This window comes from Pinus tabuliformis, chromosome 4_1 (genome assembly GCF_031772625.1).
Source record: "Pinus tabuliformis cultivar Carrire ecotype Pingquan chromosome 4_1, CPIR1, whole genome shotgun sequence".
Classification (NCBI taxonomy): Eukaryota; Viridiplantae; Streptophyta; class Pinopsida; order Pinales; family Pinaceae; genus Pinus; species Pinus tabuliformis.
In genome coordinates, this window is record NC_142303.1 from 430,568,027 (window position 1) to 430,591,102 (window position 23,076).

Here is a 23,076-nt window from a genome sequence, read left to right on the forward strand (position 1 = left end):
GAATGTGTATGTGTGTTCATTGGTATAAATGAAACATAATAATTACTTGGTTGACAAACACAAACTAAGTAGGACAAGTGGTTAGGTGTAGTCCATGAACATAAGTATTGGGAAAAGAAAGTGTTCAGTGGTGCCACACCTCGCCAAGTACGGTTGAAAGACTACAGTAGGCCTGGGGGCATGACAGTTGTTATCAAAGCTAGTGCCAGGGAGCTGGTGCTGGTGTTGAAGCGTTGAAGCTGATACACACCTACACTTCGTGACAGTTGGTATCAGAGCTGATATCTAGGTTGATGAAGAATTGCTGATCCCACTACAGTATCGTGAGTTGGTATCAGAGCTAGTCTGAATTCTTGGAGAAGTCTTGCAGGAAGCTGGGTGAAGCAAGTGCATATACACTTGGAAGTTGGTGACAGTGAAGCAGGTACTTGCAGGTGAAGGAAGTTGTTTCACATACAAGTGGAACAAGGGCTGGTTCAGGTTGCAAGCAACTTGGTGAAGCTGTTGGATGGTTGATACTCGATCACAAAGAAAGAAGAAGGAAGCAGAAATGGCAGGTGAATCTTGTGCGGTATCGGGTGAATCTAGCCACAATGCGACCAAGGCTTGGATAAACAAGATACTAGAGAGAGTGGAGGCATTGGAATCTTACTGGATTACAAAGATGGATCTAGTCATGAAGAAGAACTAGAGGATCATGTGCAGATGAGGGAAGAATTTGATGAACTCTGGATTTGACATGAGTACACTGATCTTAAGTGTACACAACTTGAAATTGAAGTTAAGGAGATTGGAGAAGCAAGGGACAAAGGTCTGGCAGAGATCTTGAAATTGCAGAAATCTCTTGATGTTGCAAATGATGAGATCGTGATGTTGAAGAAGGTCGTGAGACATAACTCAAGTGGAGGAGTGTCTCATGTGAAAGTCAAGGAACCGGAATCTTATGATGGTACAAGAAGTGCGAAGGCTCTTGGTAACTTTCTATGGGATATGGAGCAATACTTGGAACGCTTGGGTCTATCCGATGATGAGACAAAGGTGAAAGTGGCTGCTCAATTCCTGACAAAAAATGCTAAGATGTGGTGGAGAAGATGGATGGATCAAATTGCCATTGGCAGTGCTAATGACATTACTTCTTGGGATGATATGAAGAAAGATTTACAGGCTCATTTCAGTCCTCAGGATGAAATGTGGGAAGCAAGGATGAAGATTAAATTCATTAAGCAGACAGGGAACCTACAGACATATTAGCGGGAGTTTGCAAGTGCGGTTCTGGAACTTCCTGACATGGCGGAGAGAGACAAGGTGTTCAACTTCATTATTGGATTGAAACCTTGGGCACACAATGAAGTGAAGAGGCAGAAGATTAAAACACTTGAAGAAGCTTTTGCTGCTGTGGACAGGTTGGTGGAGCATTATGATGAGACTTCTGATGAGAGAAAGAATAAGTCTGATAAGCCGAAAGAGAAGAAGAAACATGAAGCTCCGAAGTCAAATGAGAAGACGAAGAAGCCATTGAAGTGTTGGATTTGTGTTGAACCACATACGGTGAAGAATTGCCCTTCTAGACCCAAAGTGGTTGCTATTGCACAATCTAATGTAAAGAAAGAAGAATCTTCTATGGGGATGATGCAAATTCTTGGTGGCGCTGCTACAGAAGTGGTCTCTCGAAGAGATCTTGAAAGGAATAGCTTGGAGTATGTTAAAATAAAGATTGGAGGCATGGAGGTACTCACTATGGTAGATAGTGGAGCTACTCACAACTTCATGAGTGAAGATACTGCGAGAAAAATTGGGCTGAAATTTGTACCTGTGAAGGCACAAATGAAGACAGTGAATTATCCTCCTGATTCGGTACTTGGTATAGCTGAAAGAGTGGAAACAACACTAGGTGAGTGGACCGAGAAAGTCAACTTCACTATAGTGCGAATTGATGACTATGAGGCTGTGTTGGGGATGGAATTCTTAAAACAATATGATGCTATGATTGTTCCACATTTGAAGAAGCTGTACATTTACAATGGAAGGGAAGATGTACCCACTGGTGTTCCAACCATTGGTGTGACAAAGCCTGATTGTAAACTAGAAGTGATGCAAATGGAGGATGAGAAGCGCATGGAAGACATGAGTAAGCGGTTGTCTATTGTTGAGACAAATCTTACTGAGAAGTCATTGGTTATCAGGTCACTATCTGATAGTATCTTGCACTTGTCAAGAAGGCTAGAAGAAGTGGAGGATGATGACGATGAGGAGGCTTATGTGAGGCCGAATGTCCGAGAGGAGGATCGGGTTACATATCTATAGAGGATGGAGATAGAGAATCCTGACAGATGGATTGAGCTTATTAGCGAGGGTGAGCCTTCAGGCTCTACTCCCTCTACATATTCTTAGATGACATAGAAGATGGGGCTCATTGTTAGCTGCTCATGGCAGTGAGTCCTTAAAACAGGTTGAGCAGGTATGACAAATGGTGTAGGAACGGTTCGACATTAAGCATCATGACACGTTGTAGATGGGATGGAGTTTCCATGGACCTGAGCATGGGAGAGATTCTTGGTGAGTCTAGGATGTGGAAAAATCCGAGATAGACTGGTGAAGGCATAAGGATGGACATTCTTATGATTTGAGCATGACAGTTGGACTGATTACCCGACTAGTTCAAGTCATGGGAGCTAGCAGTGTACCAGAGAGATGTTGACATCGGGCAGGCATGAAGGAGGACAGTTCATAGGATGGGACGACACATGATGGAGATGGTGGTTCTACATATGTTGCAGGGATGTTTGCAGTATGTGGAGGAGTCGATATCATGGAACGAGGATGAGACAGTTATTGATGATGATCTTGGTGGATGGCTACCAGGATGGGATGTTGTCGAGGACGACAACGATTTCAAGTGGAGGAGGATGTAAGGACCTGCGGTTCTTGGCACGACCACCGTGAAGTGCAACGAGTTGGATACATAACCGAGCAAGCATCTTGAACGAAGTGTGTGAAGTTACAATGTAAAAATGCACACAAGAGGTCAAGCGAAGGCTTGTTTATAGCATGGGGAGCATTGGCTCAACCCACGGGCCGACCTTACATATTGTGGCAGCTTGTGCGTAGAGTGTTGGCTGACCAACACAAAACAAGGTGAACGAACGATGTGTAAGGGTGTTGGCAAGTCAGCTTGGGCAACGTGACTTGCCCAACCAACGATATAAATACAACAAAGGCGTGGAGCATTCGATCATCACAATTCGAGCAAGTCTTTCAAAGAAGTGCGAGGTGCGAAGAAGAGTGCGAAGCCGCAACAAGAGGAAAGGCACAATTCTAATGTGCCCAACCTTGGACAGCTCCACACAGTAGCACACAAACTTGGAAGGAAAGGTGAGGGTGCCGGTGAAGGCACTCGGTGTTCGGGTGAAGGCGTGGGTGTGTTTTAAATTTATTTATTTTTATTTGAGTATATTTTTGTTTTTTTTAAATGTTTCTAATCTTAATTTTAGTATTTTTCTTTTGGGTTAATTTTCTATTTTTTTTTTTTTTAAATCTAGTCTGTTTTTCATATTTTTTTTTTTTTAGTTTTTGTTATTGTTTTTTAAATTTTTTCTATTTTTACTTAATTAATTTTATATTTTTTTAAATTTTATTTTATTTTTTTCTAAATTCTTTTTTTTGTTTATGGAACTTTAAAAAGAAATATCCACACTTAATACATTAACAAATTTAAAGTGTCAAAAATTGTTAAATTTATTATTTACATTTCATACATTAGAAAATTTAAAGTAAAAAGATAGGTTTTTTAAGAAAAGGGCATGATGCAGAATCGCCACTTTTTTAAATCAGCATGCAAATCACTATCATTCTAAAAGGTAATGTACATAAAAAAAATTAAAGTGCCAAAAACTATGCTCTAGAAAAAATATGTGTGTTCTGCATCACCCTTTTTCAAAATCGGGTCACTTTTTTGCTATCTCTACAAAACGGGTAACAGTATCAGTTCCCGTTTCAAAGTTTACATTGTTTATAATAATAAGGTGGAGTCATAACACTCTTATTTCATACTCTCGAATACTAACTAAAAATGATTGATGTATATTGCTTTAGGAAAAATATGCTCCTACATGAGTTGAGCCAATCATAAGACATTTACATCAACTAGCAATGTCACTTTTCATACAACATTAATCCCATCAAAGATGAGTATTGTGTGATGTTGGCCCGCTCGAAGTTTGTGATGTTCTTTTAGGAAAACCTTTTATGTGGAAACATCATGTTGTTTATGATTCTTTTCCCTATATTGTCATTGTTACTCTGGAAGGTCATCTCTACAGGGTAACGTAGGTAGTTCAAACTACTACAATTTCATTAACCTTGGAAAAATAGTGCCCAAAAGTAATCTTGTAGACTGCAAAATTTATCCTCTTCATAGTTGAGTCAGAAGATGAATGGAAGGTCGATGTGACCACCATAGCCTTGTCATATGGCCTCTCTACAAAACAAAATTAGGTGGATAGGATTGTAAATGCATATAGAGATACCTTTGCTTCACCTGTGATAGTTCCTCTACACTACTAGATAAAAAAATCAATTGACTCAATACCTAGTGCTTCGTTATCTAATGGCCTAATATATAGACACTCTCTTTTGAAGAATCAAGAAATAAAATGTTGGATTCATGAGCCCATTCAAAAGGGCCACATTTAACTGAGCTTCTTGCCTTATAGCAACCCAATTATGTTAGTGTAGAAGAAGGATGGGACATGGAGACTTTGTATTACTAAGCTCATCCCCCTGTGAGAGCCCAATTATGTTGGTGCAGAAGAAGGATAGGACATGGATACTTTGTATTGATTATAGAAGAGAAGATACTCGATCTCTCAAATTGAAAATCTTCTTGATCAACTTAAGGGAGCCAAGTTATTTAATAATATTGATCTAAATTCATGCTACCATCAGGTTTGAATTAAACAAATTGATGTATTGAAGAACAACATTGTAGTTCCGAACACATTGTTTGATCTTGGGGCTACAATCAATAACGTGACCGGGGAAGCCATGCTTAAGCTTGATCCCTAGGAAGCCCTAAGGAGGACCACAACAGTGTTACAACTTGCAGACAGACAGATCCACAATAGACCCTGTTGTAACTTAATTTTACTCATGCATTTTATCCTTCTAAATGCGTAAGTTTAAAAAAAAAAATTAATTTTTTTTATTTTGAATAAGTGCCAAATTTGTTTTATTATTATTATTTTCAAAATAATTCAATTGTTTCCAAAGAGTTAAGCGTTGGGCACTTTCCAACGGTTCAGATTACAGCCGCTTGGATCAACAGCCGACGCTTGAATCAACACCGTGAGAACGCACGCTCCTTCACCGCCCGGAAACGGAAATGGAAATTAAAAACCATGAGAACGCACGCTCCTTTCACCGGAAATGGAAATTAAAAACCATGAGAGCGTGAAGGAAATGGAAAATACTTGACGGAAAATAGATAAAAAGAAACCGAAGGTAAAAACTGGGTGAATCCGTCAGAACGCTCTCAGGCCTTCACCGTGTGGAACTGAAATGTCACAGACGGGACGGTCATCGGGAGAAGGATGGGAGTGGAAACCCCCCAGCCATCACAGCATTCGCGCTCTGGCCCGAGAGCCATCGTTCATCTTCCGAATTTTTGTGCTTGTCTGAATAGGAATCTACGCAGACTTTGACGTACAACCTATAGAACAGATCCTGTTCAAGTAAGGTCGTGCTTATGAATGTCCACTCCGCCTATTATATACGCCTTTCACATTCCTTTGCGAAACGCATGTGGGAAAATAACGTTTCTGTTTTGCTTTCCGAACGTCGCAAAACTATATTTTGCAACCATTTCTTTACTTCCATTTCCATTCTAATTCTATTTTCACTTGCATTCTTGTGTCTTCCGTCAATCGATTCGCTTCGTCCTCCCACATTTATTCTTCCACTACTCCCATTAATAAGCTACACGGCTTAGAGTACCTAAAAAGGTTAACAGCACATAAGAATAACACATGATTTAAATATAATTAGAAGTGAGTTCTAAATAGATATGGTTAGAAGCATTATAAGAAACAAAAATATCCACCACATTTTAGACATGGTATACAACATATATCATCATCATCATGGACTCTATTCGCATATGCATGGAAAAGTTTAGTGATATACACTTGTTTTAAATTTTTATTATTATTATTAGAAATGGCAAAATAAAAGAATTTGTCAACTCTCGTGAAAATTATCACTATTTATTTAGTTATCCATAACTTTCCACTCAAACTACAAGGTTATACCCATGATATTCGATCACAATCAAGTCTCATATGCAAACTTGACTTTTCAATAACACAAAAATTTACGGTTAATACCTTTTGTTTTCTATGCATCTTTATTAGTATTTTTAAATCCCTGATAGCATGAGTACCTTAAATTCACTTTAATGAATCTTTAATGTGCTCCTATGATGTGTGTGAAGAAAATGCTATTAAATGGCTGACGAAAGAAGTACTTCGATGTTTTTATCGTTAGTGAGGCTCTTTATAGTATTAAGGAGGCGTTTGGTCAGCTAATGTTATTATCAAGTCTTAATTTTATTTTTTATTTTTAATGACTTTATTTTTCTATCTTACCTCGCTTTGGAGAATTTTGAGAGACCGATTCCCCTTTAGTTCTTGATTATTTGAAAATTTAGGGTTTCAAATCTATTGAAGCAGGTTCTTTTATTTTTTGTCAACAAAAGGGATGTGGCTTTTTTATTTTTTGTCATACAACATTAATCCCATCAAAGATGAGTATTGTGTGATGTTGTCCCGCTCGAAGTTTGTGATATTATTTTAGGAAAACCTTTTTATGTGGAAACATCATGTTGTTTATGATTCTTTTCCCTATAGTGTCATTGTTACTATGGGAGGTCATATCTATAGGGTGACATAGGTAGTTCAAACTACTACAATTTCATTGACTTTGGAAAAATAGTGCCCAAAAGTAATCTTGTAGACTGCAAAATTTATCCTCTTCATAGTTGAGTCAGAAGATGAATAGATAGTCAATGTGACCACCATAGCCTTATCATATGACCTCTCTACAAAACAAAATTAGGTGGATAGGATTGTAAATTCATATAGAGATACCTTTGCTTCACCTGTGATAATTCCTCTACTCTACTAGATAAAAAATCAATTGACTCAATACCTAGTGCTTCTTTATCTAATGGCCCAATATATAGACACTCTCTTTTGGAGAATCAAGGAATAAAATGTTGGATTCATGAGCTCATCCAAAAGGGCCATATTTAACTGAGCTTCTTGCCTTATAGGAGCCCAATTACGTTAGTGTAGAAGAAGGATGGGACATGGAGACTTTGTATTACTAAGCTCATCCCCCTGTGGGAGCCCAATTATGTTGGTGCAGAAGAAGGATAGGACATGGATACTTTTTATTGATTATAGAGACCTAAACAAAATCATATCAAGAGAAGATACTCGATCTCTCAAATTGAAAATCTTCTTGATCAACTTAAGGGATCCAAGTTATTTAGTAATATTGATCTAAATTCATGCTACCATCAAGTTTGAATTAAACAAATTGATGTATTGAAGAACACCTTCAAATCTAAAGAAATTTATTTTTGAGCGGATGGTCATGCATTTCGGATTTACTAATGCTACATCAACATTCATGAGGACGATAGATGATATCCTACAACTATTCGTGAACTCTTTTGTGGTTCTATATTTAGATGATATCCTCATCTTCAATATAACATGAGTAGAACATTTGTAACACATTCAATAGGTCTTGAGCACCCTACGACGACATAAGTTGTATGCCAATATTGAGAAAAACTCATTTGGCATGTAGAGAATTTAATATTTGGGATACATCATGGATGAGCATGGGGTGAATGTGGACCTAACCAAGATCCAAGTCATTTGTGATTGGCCAATCTTGATGAATACTTTAATATATCTCTATATCTTCGTGCATCTTGCTAACATCTATTGAAGTTTTGTGTTGAGGTTCTCTCATATGTCTTGTCCCTTAGGTATAGGGACCAAAGGTGGACATAAACAAAATCTTTCCTAGTTTGAGTCACAACAAAAATCATTTGAGTATATAAAATATTGAATGGGATTTGCACAAACCCTCTCTTTGCTAGACTTGCATTAGCCATTTGAGATTGATATAGATTCCTTCGACTATGTTATCAATCCATTCCTCAATAAGGACATACATTGGCTTATCATAGTGAAATAATATCTGATATTGTTGGTAGATACCCACTTATGAAAATGAGATGTACTTCATCATGTAAACATGTCAATGGTAGAAACATTATATTTTAGGGAAAGAGACAACCATCCAAACTAATCAGATGCCTTCACAATGATGCAAACATAAGAGGATTTATATAATGACCTCCATAAAAAATGGTACACATACTTGCAACAATTCCTCTTGAACATCAAGTGCAAGAATGGTAGCACCAACCACATTATAGACTACCTCAGTCAACCCTTGGTTATGGAACTAACCATAATTCTTAACTCATGTGGGATGAGACCAACTTCACTATTACATGCGAGACACTAATTGTAGGAAAAAATGTTTGAGATTTCCACATCTACAATGTGCTCTTGTACTAGCTAGTTGATCTTTATGTTTCATCAAGTGAGTATGCCTACTTGATTTAGGAGGCACATTATAGTTGGGCGGTAGTGAACTTTGGTGTGGATAAGAGAGTAACATTACTTCATAAGTGTTTTTGTTGGCCAAAGCTATGACAAGATTCTAGCTAGCATACGAGATTATACACTAGTTGTGCCATCGCTAAACCAATCATCAAGAAGCAATGTTTTCACACTCCTCTCCCTATATTAGACAAGCCTTTTGGAGTCATTATCCACGGATTACATGTCAGGTTTTGTGTGTCTGTGTTCATTGATTGGTTCTTGAATATGGCCAATTTGGCACCATGCGAGAAGAGTATCACAACTAAATCCATTGCTAAACTCTTCATTGATTATGTTTGGGTTCATTTTTACCTACCTTGGACCATTATTTTAGATAGGGATGACATGTTCGTAAGTACCTTCTAGTGCAATCTATGGTCTCTTATGTATACTAAGTTGACCACATCGACTATTTTTCACCCCAAATAGATGGATAAATATAAGCAATCAATATGGTGATTGTGCGTATATTACACATGTACAACTCTATGCATCTACATACATTTTATGAAATACTTCCATATGTTCAACAGAACTATAATAAATCCCTTCATGGATCTATTGGCCATATTCCTTTATAGCTATGCTCGAGGTTCTAGCCATTAGCCCCTATCAATGTAGCTTTTCCGATTACATCTTCACCTACAGTTTCTTCCCATGCTTAGGATGACGCAAATAGAGTAGCCAGATATTTTAAATAGATCCATTACCTTGAATAATAGGTTCATGATATATTGTATAAATAAAATGCCAAGTACGGGCAACGACATAACCAACATCGAGTTCCACACATTTCATGCCGGTGATAAGGCGTGTTTACATTTATAGAAAGAGTTCCTCTCAAGCCCCATAGGAATCTAATGCAACTTCAATAGGGGACTTACAAAATCAAAAAGGTAATCGATGAAAATAATTTTGAATTAAGTATTCCCTCTTTCCTTGGCTTGCACCTAATTCTTAATGTGGAGTTGCTTCAACCATATTTTCCACCTCTATTGTACATATTGGAGGTGAATGAAAAGTTGGCCCCCACATAAATCAATCCCAAATACATTGGGTAAGATATATTGGATTGGATCATGAATACCAAGATGAAGCATACTTGCTATTAGAACACACGACTCTACAAGGTTGTCAAAGTAGGGTAGCCTCTTCACCAAGGCAAGTGGCTTACCAAGAACCAAATTTAGTAAGATTTTACCCATATGAAAAGGGAACTTGATGTAATAGATGCCTGAACCTAAACAACAATTAGGATCAGTAGGTATACAGTGGGGAACATCCTATCTTTCCTATGTTATAGAAATCTAGGAAATCAACTTTAGGCCTCGAAAGGTAATTCCATATACTCACCCACCTTCTCCATCAGAATATCTTGAAGAAGAGAAGGAATAAAGTAGATCTCAAGCCAATATACCTCCCTACCTTGAAAGGTTGGTCCAACCTAATAAAAACACCATAAAATAGGTTGAACATATGGGATAACTGAAGAACTTGTGTTTTAAAATACCCTTCCTCCAGGCCATCAAAGATGTTCCCATCTATAAAAATCTCATCAAGGAAGAGTTCTTCAAGAGGCCCGAAAGGAAGAAAAGAGATGCCCTCACTATCAATGTGTTGGAAATAATACTGAGAGGGGGGGTGAATCAGTATTATCAGATCAATAATTTAATTTTCAAAACTGATTTGTATACGCTACTTCAGCTTAGTGAACTAGCGTGTATACACAACTATACTTAATGCAACCAACATATATGCAGAGATCTTTTGATTTACCCAAATTATCATGCATTGAACATTAACCATTATATCAGGAATTCATTAGACAGTGCAGTAAAAGAAGAATAAAGCATCACACATAAGAACCACACATCAACACCAAGATACAAGGTGGAAACCTAATGTGGGTGAAAACCACTTGATGCAATCGTCTCTGTCTTGTTTTAATAATAAGAAAATTATGTTTACAATTTTTGTATTGGTGTAGTCTTATACCAGTACGCAAGCTTCTACCTATAGAAAGCTACAACCTTCTCTCGTTCTCCAGCTTCTACTGGAAGGGAACTACAACCCCCTAGCTCTTGTACTAGCTGATATGTTTACTAGTATGTAGGTGTCAGCCTACAGAAGGCTACAACCTTCTCTATTCTTCCAGGTACCACGTTTCATAAATTTTCAGACTGGATCCATCAACAACATCATTCAATCATCAAATATATCTGCATCAACCAATCTCCTTTTGAACCAATCACAACCGAATCAATTAATCACTCTGACAACCCACTAATCTGATGTTTCAGAATGCCGTCACCATAATACAGTAACCAGAACCCAAGCCAGACCCAAAAACACTGCAACAACAAACAAAAGCGACTAAAACATATTTTATAAGGTATACGCTACTTCCATGTGTCGAACCTGCATGCATATGCAATTTCCTTAAAGTGAACCTATGTATACACTACTTTGATATGCAGAACCAGCGTGTATATGCCCCTTTTCTAAAGTGAACCTACGTACAGATCTATAAATGATTATTTAAACATTACAACTATTCCAGACTTCAGTCATACCCAGATCATATCATTTACATAATAATATATGTGGCAGTATTCAGATCTAGAATATTCATGAGCAAAAACACATAATGATAGTTCATTTTACACCTTAAGATCTCGATCCAACAATGCACCATAACCCAATAACCTGCATACTAGATCTCACACTTCATCAAATATTCGATACTTGCACACCTTGGCCTAATGATCTTCTCCTCCTTTTATAGTTTTTGGCCTTACTCAATACCATGGACCAAAACCACTTAGGACCAATACCTTGGTCCAAATACCTAGGGTCAATACCTCGGACCAGATACATTAGACCAATACCATGGATTAAAATACCATGGACCAAATACTTCGAACCAAAACTTAGTTTTCCAAGGTATACGCGCTTTTCCTTTTGTGAATGTGCGTGTGTACATATATGCGACTTGTACATGGTGAACCTGCCTGTATATGCGGCTTGGCCAATGGTGAACCTGCGTATACCTCTCTTTCTTCACTCCGTGAAGTCTGATCTGTAACTTTGTGTTGTTAACCGGCTGAACTGTGATCTGTCATCTGAGTGAGTTGCCATCAAGGACAACACCTGTGTCATAATGCCAACAATCTCCCCCTTTGAACTTGATGGCAACACCAAGTCACTCTCCCCCTTTTTCATCAAGGGCAAAGGGTCATGCTTCCCTTGAGTACATGCTGAATTCTCTGATATGCTGAAGTGTGCTAATATGATCGAGTCCATGCTCCCCCTGAGCACAAGCAAGGTCTGCAAAAAAAGATAACATGAATCTAGACATACATCACCAATGACCTTCCTATCACCAAAGACTCATACATACATCCATCTCCCAATCAAATGGGGATATACCAAATTTGATTTATTCACCCAACTAAGTGGGGATATACCCATTGTTTATACAAGAAATATTACATCATCCGTCCTACGCATAATGGGGTTACAAATTAGGTCTTTTCATGACCTTTACATTAAATGATATACATGACATATATAACAGAGACAAGACCATGATAGTCATCAACAACTATCATCAGCAGCATCCAGACCAGCAACCATGTTCTCCCCCTGAACCTGTTCCACTTGAAAAAACAACTATGTGGATCTGTACCAAGATCTTCTAAGATAATGCCAACAATGCATTATTAGAAGCATATGCTCCCCCTGAACCTGTGCCAGATGTTCACTGTCAGATCTGATCATTTCATATATCAGAAGAGTTATCAAGGCATCATCATCAATCAGATATACATCAAGTTATCAACAACTTATGAGAGCCAACATATTTCCACATGTCATCAATAGATTGTAACCATCATCAAGCAGAGAAGATAATTCACTGAACCATATCAGACCCCTTTCTCCTGAGTTTGGCCCACTGCTTTTCTTCAAACCAACATATACATGACTGTACCCACAGAAACCAGTGTATGTACGCGACTACACTTCATGAAACTCGTGTATAACCACCTTTCTCTAAAGAAGATAGGATTTAACCTTCTTCCACGACTCCCATTAATAATCTACACTGCGTAGAGTACCTAAAAAGGTTAACCGCACATAAGAATAACACATGATTTAAATATTATTAGAAATGAGTTCTAAATACATAGGGTTAGAAGCATTATAAGAAACAAAAATATCCACCGCATTTTAGACATGGTATACAACATATATCATCATGGACTGTATTCGCATACGAAGAATGTATGCATGGAAAAGTGTATTGATATACACTTGTTTTAAATTTTTATTATTATTATTAGAAATGGAAAAATAAAAGAATTTGCCAACTCTCGTGAAAATTATCACTATTTATTTGGTTATCCATAACTTTCCACTCAAATTACAAGGTCATACCCATGATATTCGATCACAATCAAGTCTCATATGCAAACTTGACTTTTCAATAACACAAAAATTTATAGTTAATACCTTTTGTTTTCTATGCATAGTATTTTTAAATACTTGATAGCATGAGTACCTTAAATTCACTTTAATGAATCTTTAATGTGCTCTTATGATGTGTGTGAAGAAAATGCTATTAAATGGCTGACGGAAGAATTACTTCGATGTTTTTATCATCATGAGGGTCCTTATAGTATTAAGGAGGTTTTTGGTTAGTTTATGTTTTTATCAAGTCTTAACGAAAAAATTATGAGCTTATTTTTTTATCCTACTTTGTTTTGGAGAAATTCGAAAGACTCCTTATAGTATTATGGAAGTTTTTGGTTAGTTTATGTTTTTATCCAGTCTTAACAAAAAAATATATGAACTTATTTTTTTATCTTACTTTGTTTTGGAGAAATTCGAAAGACTTATTTTTTTTAGTTTCTGGTTAATTGAACATTTAGGGTTTGGGATATGTTGATGCAAACATAAGAGGATTTATATAATGACCTCCATAAAAAATGGTACACATACTTGCAACAATTCCTCTTGAACATCAAGTGCAAGAACGGTAACACCAACCACATTATAGACTACCTCAGTCAACCCTTGGTTATGGAACTAACCATAATTCTTAACTCATGTGGGATGAGACCAACTTCACTATTACATGCGAGACACTAATTGTAGGAAAAAATGTTTGAGATTTCCACCTCTACAATGTGCTCTTGTACTAGCTAGGTGATCTTTATGTTTCATCAAGTGAGCATGCCTAGTTGATTTAGGAGGCACATTATAGTTGGGTGGTAGTGAACTTTGGTGTGGATAAGAGAGTAACATTACTTCATAAGTGTTTTTGTTGGCCAAAGCTATGACAAGATTCTAGCTAGCATATGAGATTATGCACTAGTTGTGCCATCGCTAAACCAATCATCAAGAAGCAATGTTTTTACACTCCTCTCCCTATATTAGACAAGCCTTTTGGAGTCATTATCCACGGATTACATGTCAGGTTTTGTGTATCTGTGTTCATTGATTGGTTCTTGAATATGGCCAATTTGGCACCATGCGAGAAGAGTATCACAACTAAATCCATTGCTAAATCCTTCATTGATAATGTTTGGGTTAATTTTTACCTACCTTGGACCATTATTTTAGATAGGGATGACATGTTCGTAAGTACCTTCTAGTACAATCTATGGTCTCTTATGTATACTAAGTTGACCACATCGACTATTTTTCACCCCGAATAGATGGATAAATATAAGCAGTCAATATGATGATTGTGCATATATTACACATGTACAACTCTATGCATCTACATACATTTTATGAAATACTTCCATATGTTCAACAGAACTATAATAAATCCCTTCATGGATCTATTGGCCATATTCCTTTATAGCTATGCTCGGGGTTCTAGCCATTAGCCCCTATTAATGTAGCTTTTCCGATTACATCTTCACCTACAATTTCTTCCCATGCTTAGGATGATGCATATAGAGTAGCCAGATATTTTAAATAGATCCATTACCTTGAATAATAGGTTCATGATATATTGTAAAAATAAAATGCCAAGTATGGGCAACGACATAACCAACATCGAGTTCCACACATTTCATGCCGGTGATAAGGCGTGGTTACATTTATAGAAAGAGTTCCTCTCAAGCCCCATAGGAATCTAATACAACTTCAATATGGGACTTACACAATCAAAAAGGTAATTGATGAAAATAATTTTGAATTAAGTATTCCCTCTTTCCTTGGCTTGCACCTAATTCTTAATGTGGAGTTGCTTCAACCATATTTTCCACCTCTATTGTACATATTGGAGGTGAATGAAAAGTTGGCCCCCACATAAATCAATCCCAAATACATTGGGTAAGATATATTGGATTGGATCATTAATACCAAGATGAAGCATACTTGCTATTAGAACACACGACTCTACAAGGTTGTCAAAGTAGGGTAGCCTCTTCACCAAGGCAAGTGGCTTACCAAGAGCCCAAGGTAGGACATCAGCACTGGCTGTCCTTCTAATGCCGCTCTGATCACTGGTTTTTAGTACTTGCCTAATGACCTTAATGCAGTGGTGAATGTTGTCACTGTTGAGGCCTGATGCTACAGGTAGTTCAGATGTTTATAGTAGAGAACACGCCATGCAAGGCATGTTAAGCAGGTAGGAACAAGAATGAGCTTTATGGCATTAATTATTGGTGCAACTACATTGGTAATTCCTAAAAAACAGTAAATTCCATAATAAATGAGACAATAAAAATAAAAACATTTAGTATGTTATGCACATATGAAAATTTCAATTGAGTTGCGAAATTAATTAATCTTGTGTGTATATGTTTTTGCCTATATATTGCATTCGCACACCATTCAATATTAAATAAATGAGTGCATAAATAAATAAAAATTCGTCATGAAACCAATGCAAGGTTCATCGAATACCATTGAACTTTGGTTGGCTTGGGAAAATGAAAAATGCATAGATGATGTAGGTAAATTGGATCAAAGTGTAGGTTTTGGACATCTTTAAAATTGTGATGGATAATACATTAATGAAATAATGTCATAAGAATAAAAATAAAAACAGTGCATGCTATTGTACATCTAATTATTTTGTGATTTTAATAAAGGTATATAATTGCACATTGAATTTTGTGGTATTGTTGCATTCCTTTTTCAGGCAAAATTCGCGATAGTGCTATTGTTGCATTCTTTCCTCAAGCCAAATTTGTGTGGATGACACTATTAGCATTGGATTAGGTATGTATTTCAATTCACCTGCAAAAAGACAGTGAAATTTTATAACACGCAGGTTGAATGCAAAAAGGAGAACTATTAACCTCAACGAAGGGAAGGACATGTTCATCTTTAACTCGGTTGTGAAACATACATACCATTATCAACGCTAATCACATTTCCTTCTTGCGAAGCAATAATATTACTTGGAGAGAATCTGATTCTCCTTGGTCCCCTTAACCTAAGACCCGTAGAGGTAGATAGGATTTTGTCTGAGGAGCTTCTTGTTTTACTAAAACTAGAAAATTTGCCATAATCAACATATATAGGGCCCAATTTTTGCACAGACCATGGAACAATCACAACAACAAAAAATCAGTTTTAAAGTACAGTGTCCAGAAAGGTGGTTTACCTTAGCAACATGTAGAATTCCAAAACGTACTTGCATTACCTTTCGTGATCCCCAGTGTGCGTGGTGCACACAGAGATGAGAGCACTTCAACCTTCCTGGATAGGGTCGAGGCCCTATTAGATGGATTTATAGTGGTAGACATGTGAAGGTCATTTTTCACATTGAATTTTGTAGTATTGTTGCATTCCTTCCTCAAGCAAAAGTTGTGATAGTGTTGTTGCTGCATCCTTTCCTTGAGAAAAATTCATGCAGTTGACACTGTTAGTGTCGACTTTCTACGTCGAATTAGGTATCTATTTAAATTCACCTGCAAAGAGACATTGAAATTTTACAACATGTAGGTTGAATGCAAACAGGTTAAATATTAACCTCAATAAAGAGAAGGACATGTTCATCTTCAACTCAGTTTTGAAACATACATACCATTCTCAGCATTAATCAAATTTCCTTGTTGTGAAGCAGTGATATTACTTGGAGAGCATTCAATTCTCCTTGGTCCCTTGAATCTAAGACGCGTAGAAGTAGATTGTTTAAGGAGCTTCTTGTGAAGGGATGCACAAGCAATTAAAGAAGTTATTGCACTCTTTGAATCTGCCATGGGTATGGTTACAAATCTTCTTAAATCATCTCTAACTTCTTTTGGCCTCAGCGAGGGTTAGCTGAGGCTCCATATACATTATTTTCCTTTTAATTTGGCCAATCTGGAAATGGTTTTAAATATATAGGTTTCCTCCTCAACCCAAATTCCTACACCAATGTTGACTGAAAATGGCTTCTAGCCAAAATTGAAAAAAAGGCTTAAATCTTAGAGTATGTGATGCTTATCTAGAGCAGGTCATTTAGTACTAATCAAATTCGTCCTAGAAGCCATAATTTACATCCTATTGGATGTCACTATCTTAGATACCAAAAGGCACCCTCAATAAAATTTGTAGATTATATTATAATTTTTTATGGGTTGGCACCTCAGAGCAGTTTGCTTTCCCATGGGTAAAATGGGCTAGAATTGCTACACCCAAGGCATGGAGGGGTTGCCTATTGAACCAAATACCATATTTATCCTAAGCATTGGTAGAAAAAGTGGGTTGGAGGATTCTCTCTACTCAAAGGATGTGGACTTCAGTGATTTACTCAAAATATATCTTCCTTCTGTCCCTCGAGGATTGGATTCAAAGTACCAATAAAAATAGGAAAAATGGCTTCATTATCTAGGACATCATTAAAACCTTCTACCTCATTGAAAATGGAGTTGCTTGGAAAGCGGGGGAGGTTACCCATCCGTGCTTGGGATTAGACCGATGGGTTGAAAGCAATAGTGTAGATCGCCTTCATGAGGATCTAATCACCTTTCTACATGAAAGGGCCTCTTCACTCTCAATGAGGTCGTGATTCCTCACAAGAATCAACTCAAAGATCAACAATGGCTATCTTAAGGCCGTCTGAATTTACCATGATGATTAAAAAGACACTAGTCCACCTAAACCCATGCTTTAGCAGGGGCCCATATCTACATCACACATGACCCTGGCGAACTTGTTTAAACTCTCTCCACCTCCACGTCCTCCATTTCCAAAGAAGGCTAGCTCACCCTTATTTCAAATCGAATATCAGATCCTTTGGAGGACTAGTGGTGCCATTTAAGGAAACTTAAATGCCCAACCAAATCAAGATTTTTTATGTGGTGTACGTTGGAAAATAAAATCCCCACTTGTGATTTCCTATACAGGAGAAGAAAAAGAGAAGGGTTGCGCTGCTGCAGTATCTGCAAATCAACAAATGAAATTGTGTCCCACTTGCTGATCGAATGCTCCTTTTTCAAATCCCTCTGGCATCTCCTCTATGTCAAGCTAGGCCAAGCTTGTAATTGGTCTTGACCAAATATAATGGAAGTTTGGCATGTGTGGTGCAAGAACGAAGGAACTAAAGGTTTCATCGTTCCCCCCCTCCTATCATGTTAGGGAATTTGGCTAGATAGGAATAACACAATCTTCAACAATCATATGACCCCTCTAGAATCCACTGTTTCTCAATCCTTGTCCATCCTACATCTCTTACCAAAATCATCACCCGTAACGCGTACCCAAATCACTTCCCTTCCCCAAATCAACAAGACCAAACCTTGGGTTTTTTTTGACAGGACAACATAGGGTGACTCAAAAAACTGGGGGGGTGGTGTTGTACTCCACATTGATGGAAATCACTATTTCCACATTAATATAGGACTGGGTGAAGGTTCTAATAACTATGTTGAACTTATGGCCCTCAAGCTCTTAATGATGTTTGCTCATGAACAAAACATTTTATCTCTTCATATTTTTGGGGAATCTCAATTGATTATAAATTGGACACGAGTCACAAACAAATGTCATAATCTAAGACTTCAACCACTAGTGAATGATATAAAGTTATAAACTGCCTAAAATTTGTCTTCCCATTCTTTTATGTTTCTCATATCTATAGGGAACACAATTCTCTAGTAGACACCGTCTCTAAAGAGGGTATTTCGCTGGCTTGGGGGACATGGTTGATTACAGAGTATCACGAGGGCGAGGCACATGACTTCTGTCATCACCCCTTTATCGGGGAGGACATTTCAAATTGAAGGCACAACACAACACTTTTTGGTTTTTTGCTCTTAGCTTTTAATCTCCATTGACAAAACAATGAAAATGGGTTGTCCACACAAACCTGATTCTATACTTTGTATTTATATCATATGCATACACTTTGAGGACTTAAGTACAACACCCTATATAGTTGAATTTCATAGTTTTTTATATGTAAATAGACTCATAAACATTCACAGTAACAACAACTCTTACTATCATATGAATACATGCTTGGCATGTATCAACATAATGTATTTTATTTTCTATCAATAATAAAAGTACACTTTTTTTAGGAAAAAAAATCATAAAAGGATGTTATACGGATATAAATTTGATGTAAGAATATAAAAAATATATATGTACATTAGATGTAAGGTAGACGCACAATATGGAAAAAGGACATGAATAGATTAAACAAACGATATTAACTAGATGAAAAAAATTGACACCCTTTATTACATCTATTTTTCTTATTTAGAATTGAAAAAAAATATAGGTTAGAGATGCAACTTTTGATGTTCTATGCTTGTATTGTACATATGGGGAGGGCCTTGAGATATCTAGGAATTATAAGTGTGAATAATGCACTTGGTTGTTTGGGAGCTAGCTAGCAAGGCCTCGATGTAGTTACGGACTAAGAAGGTAGATAGACATGATGCACCTGGTTAGTTGAGAAATAGCTAAGAGGGCCTTACTCTAATCAAGGTTGTCAAGATGAACGGACATCACTTCTTTTATGTAGTTGACAAGATGTAAGAAAATGACTTAAACCTGTGGACTAGTAAGGTAAATTAATGCATTCACTAATAACTATTGATTCAAATGGAAGCTAACAAGTCCCTCTTCAAAACTAATTCATTTTATGTGGGGATTTGGTAACATCCACATAGTTATAATTTATGCATAGTATGTTACAGAAATAAGGGCTAGATTTTTTAAATGCAGATTCCCTTATTCTCCAATTAACATGTCATTATTGCTCACAAGGCATAGAAAATTCAGTGAATGGGTGCATTGTTAAGGCACTAATTGTGTAACAATCATTAATTTGAAACCCCATGGGTCTCCCACTGGCCCAACCCTCAACTAGAGGTTATAGAGGTGGTGTTGGGAATCAACCTTGTGTCACACGAGTAAAAGACCCTCCTTGTTGTCGATTCCTCTAGTCACAGCTAAAAAATAGCATGTCATTATCAATTGTTATTTTTTAAAATATTTCATTAAATGATAAAAATTGCACCTACAAACTTGTGAAGGGAAATCCAAGTTAAGAAGTTGTGATTGGGAGGAATATATTTCGCCACAATCTCCCAGGGATCACACATGGCCCCATCCAAATGAAACAACTCATTGTGGAGACAAATTTTCCCATGATGACCATGCATGTCATAAGTGGAAACGAACTTTGGTGGATAGGATAATGTTGCCTCACTTTACTCAGATCTACTAGACCTCACTGATTATAACTAACATTTTTATGTATAAATGTTGTTGATGCCCACACAAATATGGTAAATGAATAAAGTTCTTAGGTTTGTGATGGTTGGAAATATCATAAATAAATATGATTAATAATGATTTTTGAAAAATAATTCCTTAATATTGGAATAATGAGAAGTCACAACCTATCAAAATGTGATGTCATGCTTTCATGTGTATGATGGTTTGAAATATCATAGATAAATCTTATTAATAATGTTTTTTGAATAATAATTCTTTAGTATTGGAATAATAAGAAACCACAACCTATTAAAAAGTGATGTCATGCTTACATTGCACAAATACTCAATCTATCTTAATGACTTTTAGGATGATCACTAACTTCCTTGAAGATAGTGCATCATCCAATTCTTATGAAAATCAATTTCATAGTCATAATCCCTTAATAATAATTGATATCACATCATTTAAATACATCTTTGAATTTATAGATATTGTGTATTGATGTTATAGCATCCCTACAATAATGTTAAAATCCATGACATCCTCACTTATTGTAATCCATGACATCATCACATATATGAATAACATCCTAACAATAATATTAAAATTAATGGAAGCCATTAATGGCATCTTCACATACGTGCTTTCTAAAAATTCCATAAATAATATTAAAATTAATGGAAGCCATTAATGGCATCTTCACATATGCGCTTTCTAAAAATTCCATAAATAAAAATATAAGGATGGAAAACAAATGTGATTTTGATATTTCTATAAATTAATATTATTAACATATACACAAATATAATCAAATCCATAATGTTTTTACATATGGGATAGTTCAAAGTTTCACTATTTGAAATAATGTTGGAATATATTAGATACTTTTCTTGATGTATGGATCTCTATTAGAATATCACAAGTATGATAAATGCATCATAAATAGTATTAACTTGATTTATATAATTATTTTTGTATATTAATTAAAATTTCTTTCTATATGTTGACGCATTAAGGTAGTTTAATTAGCAATCACCGTGATATGAAGTATTGTGCAAATCATGTGATTCAAGGTTCACATCCCCTATAGGTCAAGACAACAATTAAAACAAATAAAATAAAATAAAATTATACGTTAATTATAAATATGGCCATGAATGAATTCTAATATGAATAACTTAGTTGATCAAGGATTTTGTTAAAGAGGTCAATATAGTAAATAAATATAATTTTTGATAGAATAAGAAAATATCTATTATGAAAATCAAAGTAATCAAATCAAAACAAGTAAAACAAGGGTCATAGTTGCATACATAGTCCATGGCTTGGCTCTTTGAGTAGGTTCCACGTTTTGTCGTCATTTGAAAACACTCAATTCTCACAATTGTTTCCGTAAGTTGCACCTCTGCAAGTGTTTATTAATTTTGCTACACAGTAATCAATGTTTCATTGTGTGGAGTTTTCCTTGAGCAGAGATTTCATTGTGCGAAGCTTACAATAAAACATTTTATTGTGTGGAGGAAACTTCCTCCGCACTCCACATTAATTTAACTTATATTCATCTTAAAACTTCCATGTACCAATCCCTTATGATATGGTGGCCGCATCCTTCTTATTGCGTTGTTGTGCTAGTGTTTTATGATACCAAAAATGTTCATAAATTTCAACATATCTTACAATATTCAATTTACCACACTCATTGCAAACAATACTTGTGTGTAAAGTCATCTTAGAGTTTCTTTGTTGTTAGAAATGTGTCCATTCTAGTTACAATTGTAGAAAAATTGTATTTGAATTGTGTACTTGTGCAGGAAAAATGTATATAAATTGCATACCATTTCCTAACGAAATAATCCAGATTCTAAAGAGAGATTGAGAGTTTTGCATGGTGTTACATATTTGTCGATTCCATTCTTAACTGCAACAAACAAATAAATAATGGAAATTGATCTCTATCGAATTAAAAAAATTACAAAAAATGACCCTTTAGAGAAAAGATCAGAATATGTCATAGCCATTGTCAATTGCTTATAGAAATATGTTCGAAGGCCTAGGCAGAGGGACAGAATGCCATTTATAGAAATCTATTCAAAGTGCTTCAACCCATAAACAAGAGTGCCATCCCAAGAAATTCGATCCTGTTCAAATGGCTAGGCCACCATTGATGGAAATCTAATCCCATTCGAATGGATGGGTCGCCATTGTTGGAAATAAAATATGTTCCATGCCACTATGTTCCGCAAACGAATTTCCATAAATGAAAAAAAACCATGCATCAAGAATGAGTTTATTGACCATCCATTTTAGAGTATGGAGTAAAATAAAATATCAAAGGGAGATGCAACCACAAAGATCAAATGTAAAAATGTTCATTTCGTCAGAAGAATTTTAGCTGAATAAAACAAATTTAAGATCAAACCAATCTATTAGTTACCTTCCGAAGAAGCCACAACATGCCCACGTGGTCATGATCTTTTGCTGCAATGGTAGGGATTACTTAGTGGAAAAAGAATTAAATGTTTTTTTTTTTATTATTAAATTCCTTCTTTGTTGAATATTGATGTTATAAATATTGGACGAATAATAATGATGAAGGGGATATCAAGAAAAAAAATTGTATGTTGTGTACCGAAGAAGAATAGATATTAAG

At 36.2% G+C, this 23,076-nt stretch overlaps 1 non-coding gene across 1 annotated transcript; it reads right to left on the bottom strand.

Annotated features, from left to right (window-relative positions):
* Positions 1-5,513: 5,513 nt before the first annotated feature.
* LOC149176134 (small nucleolar RNA U3) lies at positions 5,514-5,739 on the bottom strand. Its single transcript, XR_016258951.1, has one exon. It is a non-coding gene; the product is annotated as a small nucleolar RNA U3 (small nucleolar RNA).
* Positions 5,740-23,076: the final 17,337 nt, after the last annotated feature.